A 21234-nucleotide genomic window follows, 5' to 3' on the forward strand; every position below is an offset into this window, starting at 1 on the left:
CTAGAGCGGTGCTTATCCATCTACCGTTGTTAGGTGCATTAAATGCACATTTTGTCCTTGTCAGCGATGTGCTGGTGAAGACATGTATCCAGGTGTTTCGACACCTGGACGCTGCGCTGGCGCATGCGGAATGCGCTGGAACTTGGGTGCGGTGGCACTGTGGCAAGGGCGGTTGCCCTCCAGTGCCTAGCCCGTCATCCCAGCAAGGGAGCTTGCCGGGGCCTTGGGTCTTCGTCCCCACAAGGAGCTTGCCGGGGGCTTCGGTCATCATCCCGGCAAGGGAGGCTTGCCGAGGTCTTGTACTTGGTGAGTTCATCACTCCCACCAAATGGGCGTGGCCTTGGTTATCTTCCCGGCAAGGCAGGCTTGCCGAGGCCTTGATATTCTTGGGGGTTGTATCTTGTCTAGGTCCTGCCATGCTCTGTTGGCACGGGCTCTTCGCGCCCGTGCACAAGTCTGGGGCACTAGGGACCCCGGTCTTTAGTGCACCAACACTGAGTGATACGTCCCAAACGTATCTATAATTTATGTTCGTTCAATGATATTTTGGGTGACATTGTTATATGTTTTGCTACACTTTAATACCTTTTTACACATATTTTGACTAACCTACTAACTCAATGCACCTAGTGCCAGTTTCTGTCTGTTGATGTCTTTTTTGCAGGGACTTTTACCCAAATTTCCATAGCCCCAAAAATCCCGAGAAAAATATATAAAAATCAGCATGATGGGAGCTTCCAGAGCACTAAAGGTGGGCCAGAGGGGAGCCAGGCGTCGCCCAGGCGGCCTCCCTGCGCAGCCTGGCCCCTGGTCGCGCCCACAGGTCGGCTGGGTGGGGCCCACGCCCTCTGGCGCCCTCCTTTGGCCTATATTTACCCCCCGTGGAGGAAACCCTAATTCTGGAACCCTTTTCTCTAGAAACAATTCCGATCTCCACCGCCATCGCCAACAAGTTTCGGGGGACCAGAATTCATGTGTCGGCACCCTGTCGGGACGGGGAATTTCCCCGAGATTCATCTCCATCGACGATGCTTCCTCCCTCCATGAAGCGGGTGTAGTTCCTCCTCGGGGTTGAGGTCTTCTACAGTAGCTATGTGTTTAATTCTTTTTCCCATGATGTGATCTTGATTGTGATCATAGGCTATGTTAATCTAGGGTGATCTCATGATGTGTCCCCTTCTTCTATGTATTGGATCGTTGTACTTACTTGATCTTTTGTAGTATAATCCCCAAGACCATGGTGACAGCGGTCTATTGGACATGGATTAGAAGTATATTTTCATGAGTGATTTCCTCTTTTGTGAATTGATTGAAGATTGAGAGTCCATTCATGCTTGTCTTTGACTATCCTTGAGATATGTTTTGGTGATTGTGGTCCTCTCTTTGGATGGCCGCGGTGACATTGGGAAATCCATAGATGAGAACTACGAACTCTAAGGTGTGCTTTTGTAGCCCTACATAATTCTTGTGCTCTCTTGATCACAAAGGAATGACCTCCGAGTATGTCTCCATTGCATGTTTTAGTGGGAATATCATGTGATTAGAGTATGTTAATGTTGTTGGGGGTTGCCACTAGTGAAAGTATGAAGACTAGGCCTTGTTTATCACCATTGTTACACCGTTTATGCTCACTTTTGTCACTTGGTACCTTGATGCCATTTTTATTTTGGATTTACAATACCTTGTTTTACCATCCATATTACTTGCCTTTTAACATCTCTTCGCCGAACTAGTGCACCTATACAACTGACAATTGTATTAGGTGTGTTGGGGACACAAGAGACTACGTGTAGCTTATTTGCAGGGTTACTTGAGAGAGACCATCTTCAACCTCTACTTCCCTGAGTTTGATAAACCTTAGGTCATCCACTTGAGGGAAATTGCTGGTGTCCTACAAACCTCTACGCTTGGAGGCCCAACATAGTCTAGAAGAATAGAAGCGTGCGTAGAAATCAAGCTATTCCTGGCGCCTTTGCCGGGGAGGTGTGTGCTTGAAGGTATATCTTTAGCTCTTGCAATTAAATCTTTTAATTTCTTGTTTTTATTTTCACTAGTTAGGCTGATGGAAAACTCTGCTCTTGGTTTGTTGCTTGTGGGGAACCTCCCCACCGCTGTAGTGGTGGAGAAGCCTCCCCCACCTACGGAAATTGCGCCCTTTGAAATACCAACCGATATTATTGATTGTGTCTTGGCTATTCGATATGCAGGAGATAGACATCCGGGCGAACACTTTCTATATCTTTCACAACTATGCTCCTTATTTAAGCTTGCATGTATATCGATGGATTTTGTTATGAGAAATCTATTCTCTCTATCATTAAAAGATAAGGCTTTGGATTGGTATAGGCTTCTTTATAACTCTCATTTGCTAATTTGTCAAGATCTTATGCCTCTCTTTTGCTCCAAGTTTTATCCTCTTCATGAAGTCCATGAGAATAGGAATTATTTTTATAATTTCTATCCTTGTGACGGAGAGAGCATATCTCAAGCTTGGGGAGACTGAAAGCTTTAATGCTAAAATGTCCTAACCATGGGCTCCCCAAAGATTATGCTTATATGGAGAGTAAGAGTACCTTGTTGCATGTGGATCATCGTAACAATGCTTTATGTGATACTTATATTGTTGAGTTTATTCATTATCCCACTAAAATTATTATGAGAAGGGAACATATGCTTATAGATATTTCGATAATATTATGTCCCCTCTCTTTATGTTGAAGGTTTTGAAGCTGCACTTGTTTTGCCTTCCTATGCTTATTGCTTTGTGATTCAATGAAGTATTCTATTGCAATATTCCAATGCATAGGGAGCATGTTAGACTTAAATATGTTTGGTATTTGCTTCTTGATGCTCTCTTTTGTTCTACAACTCTTATTCCCACGAGAGCATCATTAAAATCTTAAGCCTATCTTTATGGCTATAAAGAAAGACCTCTAGGGAGACAACCCTTGTTATCTTTACTTTCAGTTTTTACTTTCCATTTTTTAGTGGTCTTGATGTGTGTTAGTACTGTCTCAACATTATTGTATATTTATTTTTAAGGTTTGTGCCAAGTTTTAGCCTCCGATTGCAAGAAAGTTCAAAAGTTGTAAAATGCTGTCCAAAAACAGATTTTGTCTGTTTGACGAAAAACATCGCCACAAATCACCAGATCATATTTTTGATCTGAATATTTTATACAGTATGCTATATATAATTTTCTTTCTAGCATCTGTTCTGAGTTTTTTTATTTGAGTTACAGAAGTTCCCTGAAAAAATTATTTACTACCTGATGTTATGTTTTTCACAGATTCTGCCACGTTTTGCGTTTTCATCATTTTGCAACTCTTAAGCTTGATTTTCCTTTGAAAAAAACTTTTGTCAATCATGAGAAACAATAGCTTTTCATGAAAATATTTATTTCCAGTAGGTAATGAATTATTTTATCACGGGCACTAACCACTCTAATCAGCTTATGATGAGTTTCGTATGAAGGGAGTGTTCAAGTATGCGATGGAAGATGATGAAAGAAGATTCCAAGAGTCTCAAGCGCTCAAGCTTGGGGATGCCCCCATGCAACCCCAATAAATATTCAAGGAGACTCAAGCGTATAAGCTTGGGGATGCCCCCGTGCATCCCCTTCTCTATCATCAATAATCAGTTATTCCATCTCCATGCTATATTTTTATCACTTCATAGGTTATGTGTTATGCTTGGAGCGTCCCGCTCTTTACTTTTTAGTTTGTTTTAGTTTTACTTGCTGTTCATAACAAGTCGTAACCTAGCCTTCCTTGTTTGGGAGAGAAACATGCTCCATTCAACTCTAGAACACAACATAGCTATACATGCTCATCTTTGTGTGTGTTTTTTATCTTTTCGCAGCTGCTGTCATGCTTAGCTCTTAGTTTTCATGCTTTATCTTTTTCAGAGATTTTATTTAGCTTGCTTTTCAAACTCTCTTGAGTTATCCTGCTTATCTTGTTTAGAGAGTTGGCTTGCTGCACTGAGTTGTGTGTCTTGCATGAGTAGGTAATTAAGGTTGCTATTTAAGTATAGTAGTAACTTGCAATAGTTTTCAGGTATTGATTTGAGTAATGTTTGGACTATTGGTGCGAAGAGGTTGAGCCTATTAGTGATAGGTTTCGTATTTTGGGAAATCCGTGTTTTTTACAAAAACTAAAAAATTAGTTGAGAACTCTAGCTGCTAGACAGATCGCTAATCTCTGGAGGGGTTGGAATATATAGAGTACCCTCACGTTACCATGGGTCGAGGATGCGCAAGGATAACCAAACCCCCAAACACTCCTCCTCGGGGTACTTGTCTCTTTGTGAATCTCCTAACTAGATAGAGAGTTACCGATAATAAGTGTATGAGTTCTTCGGACTAATGCACGTATTCGATTGTTGGCACTTCCACCATCCATATTTTGCTAGCCTCTTTGGTACCGTGCATTGCCCTTTCTCATCTTGAGAGTTCATGCAAACTTCGCCGGTGCCTCCAAATCCTTGGCATGATACGCTCTGTCATCATAAGCCTCATTATATCTTTCCTCAAAACAACCACCATACCTACCTATTAAGGCATTTCCATACCCTTTCCGAGATACATTGCCATGCAACATCCACCATCGTATGACTTGATCTTCATGTCATACATGCTTTTGCTTGATCGAGGAGTTGCATGCTAGTTGGGCCTTGCCCTTATTATTTCTACATGATGCGCTAGTATCAATGCATATCCTGCTACACTGGCAGAGGCATACATTTGCATACATCATGATAGTTTTCATTTGTCTTTATGTTGAGTACTTATAAAGTGTGATGATCTTCTTTTTATTCTTGTAGAACATAAAGTGTTGCCCTTAAGTGAGGAAAACATCCCAAACAGGACAAATGAAAAGATCCCAAAGAGGACAAATGAGAGATAAATAGAAAGAGCCAAAGAGGCCACAAAAAATAAAAGAAAAAGAAAAAAAAGAGAGAAGGGGGAAACACTACTATTCTTTTTGAAAGATCCACACTCGTACTCCATTGTTATATTTGTACTCCATAGAGATTATCATTCATGCATAACTATGTGGGGACCCTTACACTATAGAACTTGGCTTGTATATTCCAATGATGAGCCTCCTCAAATGAGCTCTAGGTCTTCATGAGCAAGCAAGTTGGATGCACCCCCACTAGTTCCATTGGAGAGCTTACCTTAGCTCATATGTGCATCCGTTGCATGGTAATCCCTACTCCTCACATCATATCTATCATTTGGCTTTCTCTCGCCTATGATTATCCTCATTGATGTGAGGATTTCACACCTTTTTGTTTTCCTTCCCAATCATTATTCTCTTTGCCATCCTAAGTGCCAACATATCTTGCTTGCGCTCATCCATTGCATGAGTGCTAAAAGTCGAAAGAGAGAGGATCATTTTGACTTGTGCCTGACTAGTGGTCTGGGAATGAGTCAAAATAAGATTCTGAAGGAGACCAAGTGTGAAGCTTTAGTAGATTGAGTTCTCAATTAAAAAATATTTTTATGCTCTAAACCCATCTCCCGTTTCTAGCACGCAAACACCATTTGGAGACATTCGAGTCACGGACAGCGAGAGGTCTTGCACCTTTATATTCTTACTTTCCTATTTTCAATACTAGATATAGAATCTTGCTTGTTATTGTCTTGACTTGAATTGCATATCTTACTTACTTTACTTTGAAGCTCTTATATGTGTGTTAGCATGTCACCACATAAATTATTTGTGTTATCTTTTACCTACTCGAGGATGAGCAGGAATTAAGCTTGGGGATGTTGAACGTCCCAAATGTATCTATAATTTATGTTTGTTCCATGATCTTTTGGGTGATATTGTTATATGTTTTGCTACACTTCTATACCCTTTTTACACATATTTGGACTATCCTACTAACTCAGTGCACACAGTGCCAGTTTCTGTCTGCTGATGTCTTTTTGCACGGACTTTTACCCAAATTTCCACAACCCCAAAATTCCCGAGAAAAATATATCAAAATCAGCGTGACGGAACCTTCCAAAGCACCAACGGTGGGCCAGAGGGGAGCCACGCGTCGCCCAGGCGACTCCCTGCGCGGCCTGGCCCCTGGCCGCTCCCATAGGTTGCCTCGGTGGGGCCCACGCCCTCTAGCGCCCTCCTTTGGCCTATATTTACCCCCCGTGAAGGAAACCCTGATTCCGGAACCCTTTTCTCCAAAAACAATTCCGATCTCCGCCACCATCGCAAACAAGTTTCGGGGGACCAGAATTCCTGTGTCGGTACCCTGCCAGGACGGGGAAGTGCCCCCATATTCATCTCCATCGACGATGCTTCCTCCCTCCATGAAGCGGGAGTAGTTCCTCCACGGGGCTGAGGTCTTCTACAGCAGTTATGTGGTTAATTCTCTCTCCCATGATGTGATCTTGATTGTGATCATAGGCTATGTTAATCTAGGGTGATCTCATGATGTTTCCCCTTCTTCTATGTATTGGATTGATGTACTCACTTGATCTTATCTAGTATAATCCCTGAGACCATGGTGACAACGGTCTTTTGGACATGGATTAGAAGAATATTTTCATGAGTGATTTCCTCTTTTATGAATTGATTGAAGATTGAGAGTCTCTTGGTGCTTGTCTTTCACTATCCTTGAGATATGTTGTGGTGATTGTGGTACTCTCTTTCGATGGCCGCGGTGACATTGGGAAATCCATAGATGAGAACTATGAACTCTGAGGTGTGCCCCTAGCCACCTATTGAGCCCCTATCGAGCCCCTAGCCACCCCATTCGAGCACAGCGAGCTCTGGTGCTCGAGATCAACTAAGGCCCCGCCGCTTCGGAGCTCCGTAGATCTCGGGTTATAGGCCAGCTCTCGCTCTCCTCTTGCCTCCTCCGTGATCGGAGTGAGCTCAGGGAGCTTCTCCACCACTCCCTCGAGCGAATCCCTGCTCATAGCACCTAGTTCCACCACCTCCCGTAGCATCTCCTTCATGGCCACCTCGTCGCCTGTGACCCAGGGCCTCGCCGTCCTTCCTTCGACCATCTGCAAGTAGGAGGCGATGTGTTGGTCCCATTCCTGTCATCATTGGGGCGTGAGGGCGTCGGTGTCGCCGCCGGCGTGCCTCCCCTCCCTCTGTCCAGAGAAGGAAGACGACCCCGACGGGTGTGCCCCACCTGTCGGCGGCTCATCTCTCGCCCTATCTTCTCTCTCTGCCGCTGAATGCAGGGGCCCACGCGTCAGGTTTGAACGTGGTGGCGGGCGCGCCTCGGCTGTTGGCTGGCTGGCTGGCCAGTTGCCTAGTTGGGCCGGCCCAGCCACTGGCCGAGCTAGGCCAAGGCTGAGCCATTTTCCTTTTTGATTTTAATCTGTTTTAAAAGATTTTTTGTAGGAATTTTTATTTGATTAAATTTAATTATTTTCCACCACAATTCTTCTAAAAATGAGTAAAATTTAATAGATCTCTTGTACAAATTTTTGTGACAACTTTTTAGTATAGTTATAATTAAAAGGCTTATTCTGAAAACTTTAGCTCGTGTTAAAATGAATTAAAAAATAATCTTTTCACCAAAACCAGAGACAACTATGTTTAAAACTATAATATAGATTTATCAGAATAGGTTAACATTTTAAAAGTGAGTTTGTATTCTCTTTTTGAGTGAGCTACTTATTTTTATTACTATTATTATGACGATAGATTCCACGTTTGACGAAGGAGTTGGACTCGAAGACCCAAAGACCCCGGATACCTAGCTGACCAAGGCAAGCATCCCTTTGACCATTTTAAGCAAAATATTATTTGCATGCTAAGTAGAGAAATTATTCCCGTTGCAGATGATCATGAGTATTCAGTAAATCATCGATATGATGTTACCGATGGCTCCTCGAGAGCACTTGCATTTGAGCATGATCCTACCACCTATGAGAGTCACGCTAATATTATGTTGACAAGTAGATAGTAGTGCTACGCATAGTAGAAGCCTGAGCATGATGATGGTAAATACCAAAGGTTTTATGAAAACCACGTAGGTTGCCACTAATGCACGAGGGTGATGATGAGTTAGGTGGCCACTTGTGACGAAGTGGTGCACCGGGTATATTTTGTGTGAGGGAGTGATGTGTGGTCACTCACGTGATGGGGTCGTGCCAGGTAGGATGACTATGCCTTTTTTACGTGTTCCGGGCACACCATTGGTCCCCGCATGGATGATACTATTAGAAGTTGGTGCTCGTAAGACGTACATCATGTGGGATGGGTACCAATTGAGTGGAACTCTTTGTCTATTATCGTCGGGGGGAAAGGCATTGATCGGGTACTTACCTCGGGTATGTTATATACCGCGAGTCATGGATGACATGGAAGTTTCCCGGATCTCGTGGGTACAGCGTACAACCTCTGCAGAGTGTAAAACTATTCGAATAGCTGTGTCCAAGGTCAAGGATAGTTGGGTGGTGCTTCTTAAACTACGTCTAGTCATTTTCGCAAAAACCAAAAATGTGTGTGTGTTCAAAGAATTATGTGAAAGAGTTGATATGACCAAGTTTGGTGACTTGGCATATTGGGTGAACCCTAAGTGTTCAGCCCTCAGCAGATACGTTGATATCTGTAACATGTTCTTCTAAATCACATCTAGCTTATGTTGCACATCCATCTATAAACATGTTTATTTACAACCAAATTCCTATCTAGCAATACTGCATATTACTTGTTAGCATGCCTACTGCATTATCCATATCATGGGTTGTTTGCGAGTACATTCAAAGTACTCACTGGCTTGCCACTGGTTATGTTATTGACCAGACATGGAAGGACCGGAGTTTGGAGAAGAATTCGTCATCGGAGACGGACTTGCGAACTAGGACGCTTCCCAGTCAGAATGCCTGTTGGTGTAGGCTGATGGCATGGGCACCGGCTTAGCCCCAAGATTTCTGCTAGTAGATGTATCGGTTTAATTTGGCCTTATAGGCCCTACCCATGTGAACTTGACCTTGATGGTCATTTGATGTACTGTTTCGGTATGTTGGATGTAAGACTCTTAATATTCAGTATTTGTGTGTTTGGTGAGCATTGATCTCTGGGTTCACTGAGCACGTTCATTTGGAGATCTCGACTCGTAAGTTGGGGTCCCCACACAACAGTAGCAGTAGTAGCAGCGCATGCACGTAAAAAGAGCTACTGCTAAGATTAATAAGAGTAGCACTCATCTGGAAGCAACACTACTGCTATTGGGTCCCACTTAGCAGTAGCGCTCCTTTTCTAAAAGTGCTACTACTACACGTGGCTGTGGGCAGCTTTCACCCACACCCCCCCCCCCTCTCCCCCTTCCTCCCCCTTTGCCCTCTCCCCTCTTTTCTTCTCTCCTGTCTCTAAGTTGCTTCTCCACCATTGTTGCCATTCTTCTCTCTTCTTTCTACCTATCTTCTCTCCCCATTAAGGCGCCTCCACACAAATTATCCTCCTTAAATAGCCTCTTCTAACTCCACCTTCCACATTTATTTGGCTCTCCCTCCTTCCATACATATAGATCTAGCTAGCTAGGTCATCTCTCTCCTTCTCCACTAGTTAGCTAGAGTCATCTCTCCTCACAACAAATAGATCTAGCTATTTATTTAGCCGTGCACAATCTCTCTCGGGATATATATATAGGTGAGTAAAAAGTTCTGCATTTCAATAATGGGAATATGTGTGTTTGTGATATGAAGGGATTTGTGTGAGTGACATGCCCCGTGAGTTGCCTATATTTTGCCGAAATGTCGATTTATTTCTATTTCAGTGAATTTCGAGCAAACTCGATATGTCCTATATTTAGGAAAGGTCATGCCAAATTTTTATATGACTTTCATGCATGGATGCATTTTGTTTATAACCCTATAGTTGTTTATACCGTGCAGTCATTAAGGTGAGTGGAAGGAAGGTGGAGCGATACTTGCAATCCGCGGTGATGGACATGTATGCAAATAAACGGACTAGGATTAGATGTCCGTGTACAAAATGCAAAGAAGGAGTAGTTTTGAACCCTTTTGATGATGGTCGTTTGAAGGCCCACTTGCTGATCAATGGTTTCATGGATGGCTATACTCGGTGGATAAGTGAAGATGCTGATGAGGATGTCCACATGGCAGGGAATAACGACATGGGACTAAACGAAGAGATGACCGATCGACACAAAGACGATGGCGCCGGACACGACGGCGGTGAAGAGTCCGAACACGGCGGCGGAGAAGAGTCTGAACACGGTGGCGGAGAACATTCTAGACACGGCGAAGAAGCAGAGTCCGGACATGGTGGAGAAGAGGCGATGGACACGCCGCAGACTTCAACAGTACTAAGTTCAGTCGTGCAGGACCCTCATGTTCGAGACCTCCTTCGCAAGAGTACGACTAGCAACACAGTTTCTTCTAGAGAGGAGGCAAAGCTGGCGCAACTTGAAGTAGACTTGAAGACTCCATTATATGACGGTTGTGATCCTGAGGTTACCCGCTTGAGTTTCACTCTAGAACTTATAAATATGAAGTCCAAAAACAAATGGACAAACAAAAGCCTCAATGGGCATTTGAAGTATCTACATAATAATGTTATTCCCGTGGGGAACCTATGTCGTACTAGTGTCGATGAGGCCAAGAAAATCATTTGCCCTCTTGATCTGCCACACAGTAGATACCATGCAAGCATCAACGATTGCATCATTTATCGGGAGAGGGGGAGCACGTGGAAAAAACCAGGTGTCCAGAGTGCAATGCTTCTCGATACAAGAAGGTAGGAAAGAAAGCTCCTTGGAAAGTTGTATGATCCTAAGGAAGCAAAGCTCATGCGCTGGCACGTGGAGAGAAAGAAGCCCGATGATGGATATGATCCAAAGCTGAGACACCTCACAAATGCTAGCTAGTGGAGATCATTCAACGCCGAATATTGATTTTTTGGAGAAGATGCAAGGAACATTGTGCTTGGTGTGTGTACCGATGGCATGAATCCATTTGGAAACCAGAGCACCACCCACAACACATGGCCCGTCTTTGTATGGATGTACAACCTCCCCCCATGGAAGTGTATGAAGACAAAGTACATACACATGAGCATTCTGATTAAGCGGGAAATAATATTAACCTGTATATGGGGCTTCTGAAAGAGGAGCTAGACACTTTATGGAAATCGCCGGTCAAGACACGGGACACCAGAACAAGAGAATATTTCAATATGAGAGTTGCACTGATGACGAGGGTGCATGACTATCTCGGTTACAGGTACACCTCAGGCCAGGTGTGCCACGGATACCGCAGATGCACGATGTTCATGGATGATACAACGTCTCAGCAGCTTACGTCAATGAAAGATGGCGGGTGTGGGGAAATCGTGTACATGGGGCATCGTAGATGGCTCGAACAGGATGACCCATGGAGAAAACATGGAGATCTATTCAATGGTTTGGCTGAGCATCGAGGACCTCCACGTAAGAGGAGAGGCGCTGAAATCAACAAGTTGTTGAATAACTGGCAATAGTGCCCCACGTTGGGAAAGGTGGAAAAGGCCTCAGAGCTGCTGCTGAAGGTATGGAAAACGAGGTTTGTTTTCTGGGACTTGGAGTACTAGCCCAATCACGACACGACTCATTGCCTTGATCAAATGCATATCACAAAGTATGTCCTCAAGGGTTTGCTTGGCACACTGTTGAACATGCCAGAGAAGACCAAGGATGGGCCGAAGGCAAGGAAAGACTTGGAAGAATTGGAGATCAGGGGGATCTCCACATGCCCCGTAAAAAGTCGATGGAGGAGACGGAGACGGAGTCGGTGGCGGGGCCAAGGGGAAGAAAAGTCAGCAAGAAAGAGGAGAATTGTTGCCCCTCTTCTTGCTTCACCTTAAATCTGAAGGAGATCGATCAATTCATCAAGTGCCTTACAGGAATCAAAGTCACTTCCGGTTACTCTCAGAACATAAGCAGATTTCTAGACACCAAGAAGAAAAGGTTCAGCGGGATGAAGTCTCATGATTTTCACTTGATGATGACGCAGATACTCCCGATGCCATTAGAGGGATAATAGACAAGCACGCCAATGAGACGCTTACTGGTCTCCGCAACTTCTTCGACGTTATCTATCAAAAGTCCATCAGTGTGAAGCAGCTCCGAAGGCTACAGGAAGAGATCGTTGTCATACTATGTGAGCTTGAGATGTACTTCCCGCCCGTGTTCTTTGACGTCATGGTGCATCTGTGTGTCCACATTGTGGATGACATCATCGACCTCGGGTCGACATTCCTTCACAATATGATGTCGCTTGAGAGGATAATGGGGTCATCAAAGGATTCGTTCGTAACATGTCCCGTCCCGAGGGGTGCATCGTCCAGGGGTATCTGACCCAAGAGTGCATCCCCTTTTGCAAGAATTATATAGGCAAAAAAGACCCTGTTATTGGTTTTCCATCAACAAGCACCATGGGAGGCTCGGAGGAGAAGGTCACAACAACGGCCGGAGGGAATTGCGTGTGGTCGATGAGACGACTTTGACAGGGCTAACTTAGTAGTGCTATAACACCTAGATGTGGTAGATAATTATGTGACTCTTCACAAAGAAATCATCGCAAAGAAGTACCATGATGAGGGGATGCGTAATACGGACGACGAAGTTACTATAGAGCACAATGCCACTTTCTTGCGTTGGTTCAAAGAGCAAGTTCGTGCTAATCCCCTGAAAGAGGGCAGCATCGACGGTTTTCTCATACATGTCTTAGCACATGGCCCCACGCCCAAACTCGTGTCCTATGAGACATACGATATCAACAGGTACACATTCTACACGGAGGCCAATGACATGGACAATGATTACCAGAACTGAGGGGTGACGATTGAATGCGTAACCGACTCCAACGGCACAACTAAAAGATTCTACGGAAGGGTCGGAGAGATCTGGGAGCTTAACTATGCTGGAAGGCACGATGCGACGATGTTCCGTGTCAGGTGGGCTAAGGCCGTCGTAAGAGAAAACAAGTATTTCACTACCATGTCTATACCCGATGCAAAGAGCGCTACCGTGAACGTTAACGTCATCGCCAAAACTAAGCCATGGATACGCGCTAAGCATGTGACACAATGGTTCTTCATAAGCGATCCTACCAATCCCAGCTGTGTTGTCGTGAGGAGAGGCAAAAGTAACATTGTCGGAATGGATGGAGTCGCCAACGAGGAAGACTACGACCAATACGGCAACCTAATGAGGGAAGATGACGATGACGACGAAGCATGCGTGAAAAGAAGTATCAAGAGTACATTACCTAAGAAAGATCATACTCCATGGTGCCGGAAAATAAGAATCAACACAACGAACAAGAAAGGAAAGAAGCTCAATGTGAAACGTCTTCGACGGAGCTGAGAAACAATCATTTATAAATTTATATGTATTTTGTGTATGAAACAACACATCGTTCCGGTAATATTCGCGTAGTGTGGGAGGGAGACGTATGTTCTCGTCATCCACTCCGTGCGAGATGTCGTCGGGATTAAAACTAAAAACAAAAGGGAGAAAGGAATACAAAAGAAAAGTGAACAGAAAAGGAAAGAAAAATAATAAAAAGTAAAGTAAAATAATAAAAAGAAAAAATAATAAATAAAAATAATAAAAAGGGAAAGTAATAAAGAAAATAACGTTAGCAGTAGCACTCGATTGGTAAATGCGCTACTGCTAACTTAGCAGTAGCGCAGGTACAAAAAAAGCTCTACTTCCATTTGTCCTAGGGCATTTAGTAGTAGCGTTGGATTAGTACCAGTGCTACTGCTAGCTTAGCACTAGCGTTGGAACCAAACCAGCGCTACTGCTATTTGGAGTTAACGGGCTCCAATATTTCCCTAACTCCCCCACTCCACCTCTTTGTTCGATCCCCTCTCTCCCCCCTCTCCCTCGCACGCTTTGTCTCGCTGTCGCCCGTCCCCGCGCGGCCCCCTCCCCTCCCCCTCATCGGCCTCACACCACCCCCTTCAGGCGCCACCGTCCCCTCCAGGCGCCGCCGTCCCCTGCCCTCCCGCTCCGGTAAGCCCCCTGCCCCCTCGTCCTTCCTCCCCCACTTCGGTTATATAAGCTTCACCACCAGCAGCATGGTGGTGGTGGTGGTTCCTATCAACTTCACTAATCCTATAAATAAGGTGGTGGGAAAATATGTTGCTAATGGATGTATTTCTAAACCTAAAAAACAAACTGGAGACTCCCAGTTCTGGTCTGGATTGTTAAAGGTCAACGACCTGTTCTATAAATACACTAAGAAAAAATTAGGGGATGGGAAAAATACCAAATTTTGGGAAGATATTTAGGTGGATAAAAATCCTTGAAGGATGAATATCATAGACTATATAATTTGTGTTTTGAACATGACCTTACAGTTGATGAAACAATTCAAATTGGTTGGAGAGGGTTGAACTTTATATGGAAAAACCCTGGACCTGTATAAAAATCTTAAAACTAGGTGCATGAGCAGTGAAATGGGTACTGATAGAGATAAGATAGAATGGATGTTAAATACTGATATGTAATTCACAAAAAAAGCTCTCTACAGGGAGTTGATACTCAGAATTGCAAATACCCTAAAAAATCTTGTGGAAGGCTAAAGTGCGTGGTAAAATCAAAGTGTTTATGTAGCTGGCTAATAGAAAATCAATCCTTACTAGAGATTCTCTTGCCATGAGGGGTGGGGGTGGGTGAAAAAAATGTTTATTCTGTGTTATGGATAAATCTGTAGATCATCTATTTTTTAATTGTTCTGGTGCTTATTTAATGTGGAGCTTATTCTATGGCAAAGCAATTCTGATAAATTTAGGCAAAATAAGGGGGTAAGTACATCATGAGCACTTTGATATATTTAACATTCTGTAGCACCCAAGTTTCATGGGAGGGAGGGGTGTTAATAAGATTGAAATAAATTGTTCGGAAACTTTAGTGATGAATCAAGGGATGGATATGGAACAACAAATGTCATTTGCATTTGAATCAAATAGTCGTAAGTGAGTGTTGAACTAACTACAATTTTGTATTGGTCTTGCTAGTATACTTGTGTAGGTTCTGATATATTAGATTGTTAATTGACATGTTGCGCAATGCTAGCGTACTAAGGTCGATATTTCGCCGCAGGCTAGAATAGTACAATTTCAAGTCACTAAGATCCTCCGTTCAGCAATATTTTTTTGCAATCTTTTAGATCCAACACTCTCAGCAGCTTATATGTTTTGCAGGAATGTTGATTCATTTCCGTTCTGGCAAATTTTAGGCGCTCCATATGTCCACTTTTTAGCAAAGGTCATGCCAAAATTTCCGTGAATTTCGGCATGACTTGTGCGAGAAACTAGGACATATGGAGTGCCCGGGAATTGCCGGATAGGGGAATGAATCAACTTTCCGACCAAACATATTCCCCCTTTTATTATTCATCTTATTCGGCCTAGAATTAAACTATTATACTTAAATAGTCATAGGAAATTAATATGTTTAGCCACGACGAAGCCGGGGGTTCTGGTCGCCACGAAGAAAAAGGGCCAGAGGACTTTCCCCTTCTCAGCTTTGTCGGGAGCAATTCAGCGAACATCGCACCACCAACACTTGCTCATGCAACCGCAGATGCTCCCGTACCTGGTCTCACTCCGGTTCATAGCAGTCCGTCCTCCATCTCTAGCGTTCTCGGTGAGGTTTCGTCTTTGGCTGAGCTGGACGCCATCACGGTAATTATGTGTCATACACTCTTCACCAACATGTCTATATAGTCTTTTGTTTGAGTTGCCTTTCGGATGTCTGACATCATATTCATGTCTTTGCAGGCCGATGAAACCCCATGCACCCTACTGCACGATGTCGCGGTGGGTGATAGTGGTCGACGCGGTGGGTGATAGTGGTCGACGCGGTGGGTGATAGTGGTCGACGGGGCGAGGGAGAGCCTCCATTAGTGCCAGCTGACGTTGCCTCCGTTGAAGAAGCAAATGCTGATGATGTCATGGAGGAGGATGCTCATGACCCTAACTAGTATATCAATACCGTCTATGATGATGCTCGAGAGTATCACTCCGTCTATGAGCGTGGAGATGACTTGATGATGCCTGAATTGCCGAAGCCGCAACGTCCTACGGGTGATTGCAAAAAGTCTCTCTTCATGCGATCCTCGCAGGAGACACCTCCAGATGCCACCTCTACCCAACAAGAACAACACAGGGGCCGTCCGCTTGTAATTAGCCTGACGACACTAGGGATGGTAGTTAAGGAAGGTATGGCACGCTCACTACCGCCACCCACCAAGAAACGAAGAAGGAGACCGAAGAAGAAAGGATATAAAGGCGCAAGAGCCGCTTCAATCAGCCAGCCGCCTCTAAAGCCACGGGAGGTAGACAGAATACATGTCGTAGGTGCAGATCGGCTCCATGTCGTCGGAAACCCGATCCTACCTCTGAAAGCGCTAGAGGACATACAAAACAGTGAGCTAAGGAGACTTCATGATGATGTGCTGGCCATAGAGAGAAGACTTCTCAGCACAGAAAAAAACAGGATACTACCCGCTTTACCCAACTCAGGTTCCGGGTGCGATATCATTTGTCCACAGATGGCCCACGGATAAGTTCATCCTGTGATTTGACTACATCTACGACATGTTCCACATGACCAAGTTGGATTTTCAGTTCATCCGCCTGTATGCGATATATCTCAACTACATCATTAGGCGCGAGAACATAGAATATATCTGCGTCACGGACCCGTACTATATGCATGAGAGCTTCTTGGCTGTCTCCAAAGAGCACACTTACTATGCAAGCAAGTATATCAGCGATTTCATTATCGCTAATAAGGACAAGGAAACGATTCTCCTGCCTTATCATCCCACATAAGTCATCCGCGGATATCCTTTTGTATGTTTTGATCATTCCTTTGCAAGCATTGATGCTAATTTGAGGTGTACCTATTTTGCGCAGCCGCGGGGGGGGGGGCACCGTCCTCATCTGTCTGTACCTACAATACTCCCATGCTCTGTACTTGGACTCGTCGAAGAAGATCGAGAAAAAGGATTACACGCACAGAAAGAGTGTTCTCGATAGTGCCTTGATAACCTTCAACCTTACTGGTGGATATATCAATGTGAAAAAGTACAGGAATCAAGCGCTGGCTTTCGGCCATAAGGCCGACCTCTGTTGCACACAGCAATCGAACACAAGTAAGGCTGATGGATTCTACCTCATTCATCACATGATCGAGTACAGAAGGGATAATCAACGCCTTCGCATGTCAGCTAATTCCGAAATTGTCAACTAAGCCACGAGCATAGGAAGGACACCACATCATCGAATCCGAGCTAAGTTTTATCACATATAGTGTGAACTTTCCCAAATGATCCCGAAGCAAGTTGTCTAACAAGGAGGGATGTTCTTCCATGGGCCAATGAGGCGGGAGAATGTCCAAGAACTGCTACGCGCTCAGCGTCTGGACCAAAAGCCTTTCAACCAGCTCGGGTCATTCATCCCTAAGTATGAAGATTGGGGGCCGACATGGAGGAGTGATTGACGATGACAATGTGTATTTATAATTATTACTACCGGCTTTCTATGAACTAGCGTATACATCAGTCTAGTTGATTAGTTTGTGTATGAGGAACTTCGTTATTTATGTTTACTGCTTGTATTCTGCTAACTACGCCTCTTTGTGTTTCTCAAGTACATTATGTTGCGTATTATATATCGTTCTTAATCAACTTATGATGCATGTACATAGATCGGAGATGGCGAAGGGCTGCTACGCCGTATTCATTTGGAGGGTTCCAGGAGTGTACGACCACTCGCTAGACGCTCAGGCCCAGCTGGACAGGTACCCGGGCGCTAGCCACAGAGGGTTCGACAGTAGAGCCGAAGCGAAAATGAGTTACTTGAGGTGGATGCAACGGCAAGAGACGGAGCAAAACCGGTGCCTCAAGAAGTACTGCATAGTCACGCTCTTGCTCATGTTGATCGCTCTTCTCTTCTACATGATGGTTTAGATAGTGATGATGAAACTTGTGGGTGTGCCATGACTTGTGTGTATCGCTATTTTCGAGATTTGATGATATTTGTGTTGGATAATGATATATGTGTTGGATAATGATGATGATGGTATAAATGGCGAGACTACTTTATGTGTATGATCTGATGAGAATAATGCACTTTTATTATGATACGATGAAACTACTGCTTAGAACATGCACAAATACATAGAGGGGGCATAAATACGATGGGAATTAAATATTAAAAGCAGGAATATTAGCAGTAGCACTCGAACATTACCAGTAGCGCTGGCTTAGCAGTAGCGCTTTATTTATTCCAGCGCTACTGCTAACGTAGATACCAGTAGAGCTTTAAATCCAGCGCTACTGCTAACTGGTTAGCAGTAGCACTGCCCCCAGCGCTACTAGTAAGGGAAAAACTAGCACTAATTTAGCTGGTAAGAATTAGAGGTTTCCATAAAAAATAAGAAGAGCCAGGAAAGATCCTGAGAAAACCTGTGGGTTATGGGTCCACTCAAAAGAAACACCGTTGTAAAGATTGCTGAGAAAGAGAGATACATCACCAGTATAACTAAAAACTTGATAAGGTTGGGAACTTCGAAATAATTGAAAGGACTGAAAACAAGAAAATTCTTATATATCTTCAAAACCTCAGATAGAATAGAGAGGGATGAAAAACAAGAAAGACTTGATAAGAATTTTCAACATGGAAAAGAATTTAAAGGATGAAAAGGATATGATGAACACGGATATCTTGAATTGAATTCACCGAAAAAGAGAACAAGAATGAAAAATGTTAAACTCAAAACTCTTGAGAATCTTCACAATGAATTACTCGATAAGAGAGAAAAGAAAAAGATAGTGGAATAATCTTCCAAATATTGAAAAGGATAGAATTGACTTGATGAGAAACACACCGGTTGAAATGAATAGATAAGACAACTTGATTGAGCAAAAGAATCAACATTTCCATAAAAATATGAGAACAGCTCTTGGAAAGATATGAATTCACCACTAGACGTTGAAGCAACTCGAATTACCATACTCTAACAAAACAAAGGACGCGACTTACGAAACAAGCGAGAATAAATTCATGATATAGATTCCGTCTGATATTTTCTTGGTAAGGTTTGCACGGCCTCTATCCTGCAGTATCCATCATGTACAAGGCAGTGCACACGACATACGAAGCGTCCCCGAGTCATAGAAAGCTACACAGACTCTTTAAGACACAATGAGAACCACTATAAGACGACCGTGAACAAACAAATCCAATAGATGTGGAACCCCAACCTCACATCATGCATCTGTTGGAAGATTGTCCTATAGGTAACTACTTGACTTCCCACCTAAGAACTTCCAAAATTTTCTGATCATGCAATCGGGTCCACGGATACAAGGACTAAAAATCCGTCACTCAACTCCTAGCAATAACACTATCCATCCAGTGTATCACATCCATCAACACATAACAAGAGATCTCAGAAACTCATCTATCTTAGACACTCGTAATCACAACGATACCAAGTATGACAGTGCATATGGACGCTCTCCTCCAGTACTAGGGATGCCGGACTCCCTTCGCCACTAATAGTATTGAAGCAATTTCGAACATCCTCCATCCTGAGATACAAAGAAATCTGAATGATAATGATGTGCATACGAATCCCGTGGAGCTCAACTTCTCGGAAGAAATCAAGTTACACACGAGGCACCAAGACAGAACTCTGACACATCGACATCATATAGATTCCAAAATACCCGCGTGATCCTAAAAAATATGTGAGAAGAGGAGTAGAATTAACATTGTTACATCAAGATTCCTCACCAGAGCATAGAAAAGGATAAAAAATAATCCTACTCTCCGATATATAACTGGACTCAAAGTAGTTTTCACTAGACATGAATTGGCTAAGTGCGATCAGTCAAGGGGGCTCTTAGGTTGGTACTGCTCTGATACCACTTGTAACACCCAAGATGCGATCCTATCCTTATTTTGACACGAGGGCCTCGACAGGGATAGAAGTGCATATCATCATTTCGCAAGTATAGATATCGTTACAAGTACATGTAAAGAAGAGATGAGAATATGAAATTGTCTTACACTCGCCACAAGCTACAACAAGTTCACAACAATACATTAACATATTCAATCATCATGTAGAACAGCAGGGTCCGACTACGAACGAAAACAAACGATAAAAGAATGATGTCCATCCTTGCTATCCCAGGCTGCCAGCCTAGAACCCATCCTAGATCGATGATGAAGAAGAAGAAGAAACTCCAAATAGAACAATCATCGCGCTCACATCAAAGTATTGCTTTACCTGTACCTGCAACTATTGTTGTAGTAATCTGTGAGCTACAGGGACTCAACAATCTCATTTCCAATGGTATCAATACTAAAAAAGATTAATGGGTAAGGTATGGTTAAGTGGTGAGGCTGGAGTAAGCGACTAAGAATTTATATGAGGTTGCTAACTTACAAGTACATGATTAAAGGGGGATGTACTACGCATAACGTACGTGAACTAATAATGATCAAATGAATGATCCTGAACACCTACTTACGCCAGACATAACCCAACCATGTCCTCTTCCGGATACAGAACTCACGAGAAGAGACAGTCATGGTTACGCACATAGTTGGCATGTTTTAATTAAGTTTACTTCAAGTTATCTAGAACCGGATGTTAAACAAAGTTTTCAAGTTTGCCACATAACCGCGGGCACGGCTTTCCGAAAGATTCAACCCTGCAGGGGTGATCCAACCAATCCATCACAAATTACCACAAGCCGTATAGAAAGCCTCGATCACGAAACTCGTGACCTTCTCGGATTCCTTAGTGGAAAACCTCAACTCTGAGATAGCCCAAAGCATCATCGTAATCCCGATGCATAAGATATTCCGTAAAAGGTAAAAACAAGTCCAGCAAGGCCGCCCGACGTGTCGACGAACCCGATAGGAGCCGCGTATCTCGTTCTCGGGACATGACCGGATGGGTCACACTACGAGTAAAACAAAACCTCGAGTTGCCCCGTGGTGGCCCCATAGTCTACCCTTTTTGGAGCAACACTCATTAGGCAAATGTAGTACCAAAGTTGGGCCTTGCCAGGCCAGTTTTAAACTAAAACGGATTGTCAAGGGGTCCCCATAACAACCACGAGCATGTTAGCAGTGCTTAGTTATGGAATATAACACCGGTAGCTGAAACTAGGGCGGCAAAGATAAAACAAAACACCAAGCTAGAAAGATCGAGCCTTCC

Source organism: Hordeum vulgare, chromosome 5H, assembly GCF_904849725.1.
Source record: "Hordeum vulgare subsp. vulgare chromosome 5H, MorexV3_pseudomolecules_assembly, whole genome shotgun sequence".
NCBI lineage: Eukaryota > Viridiplantae > Streptophyta > Magnoliopsida > Poales > Poaceae > Hordeum > Hordeum vulgare.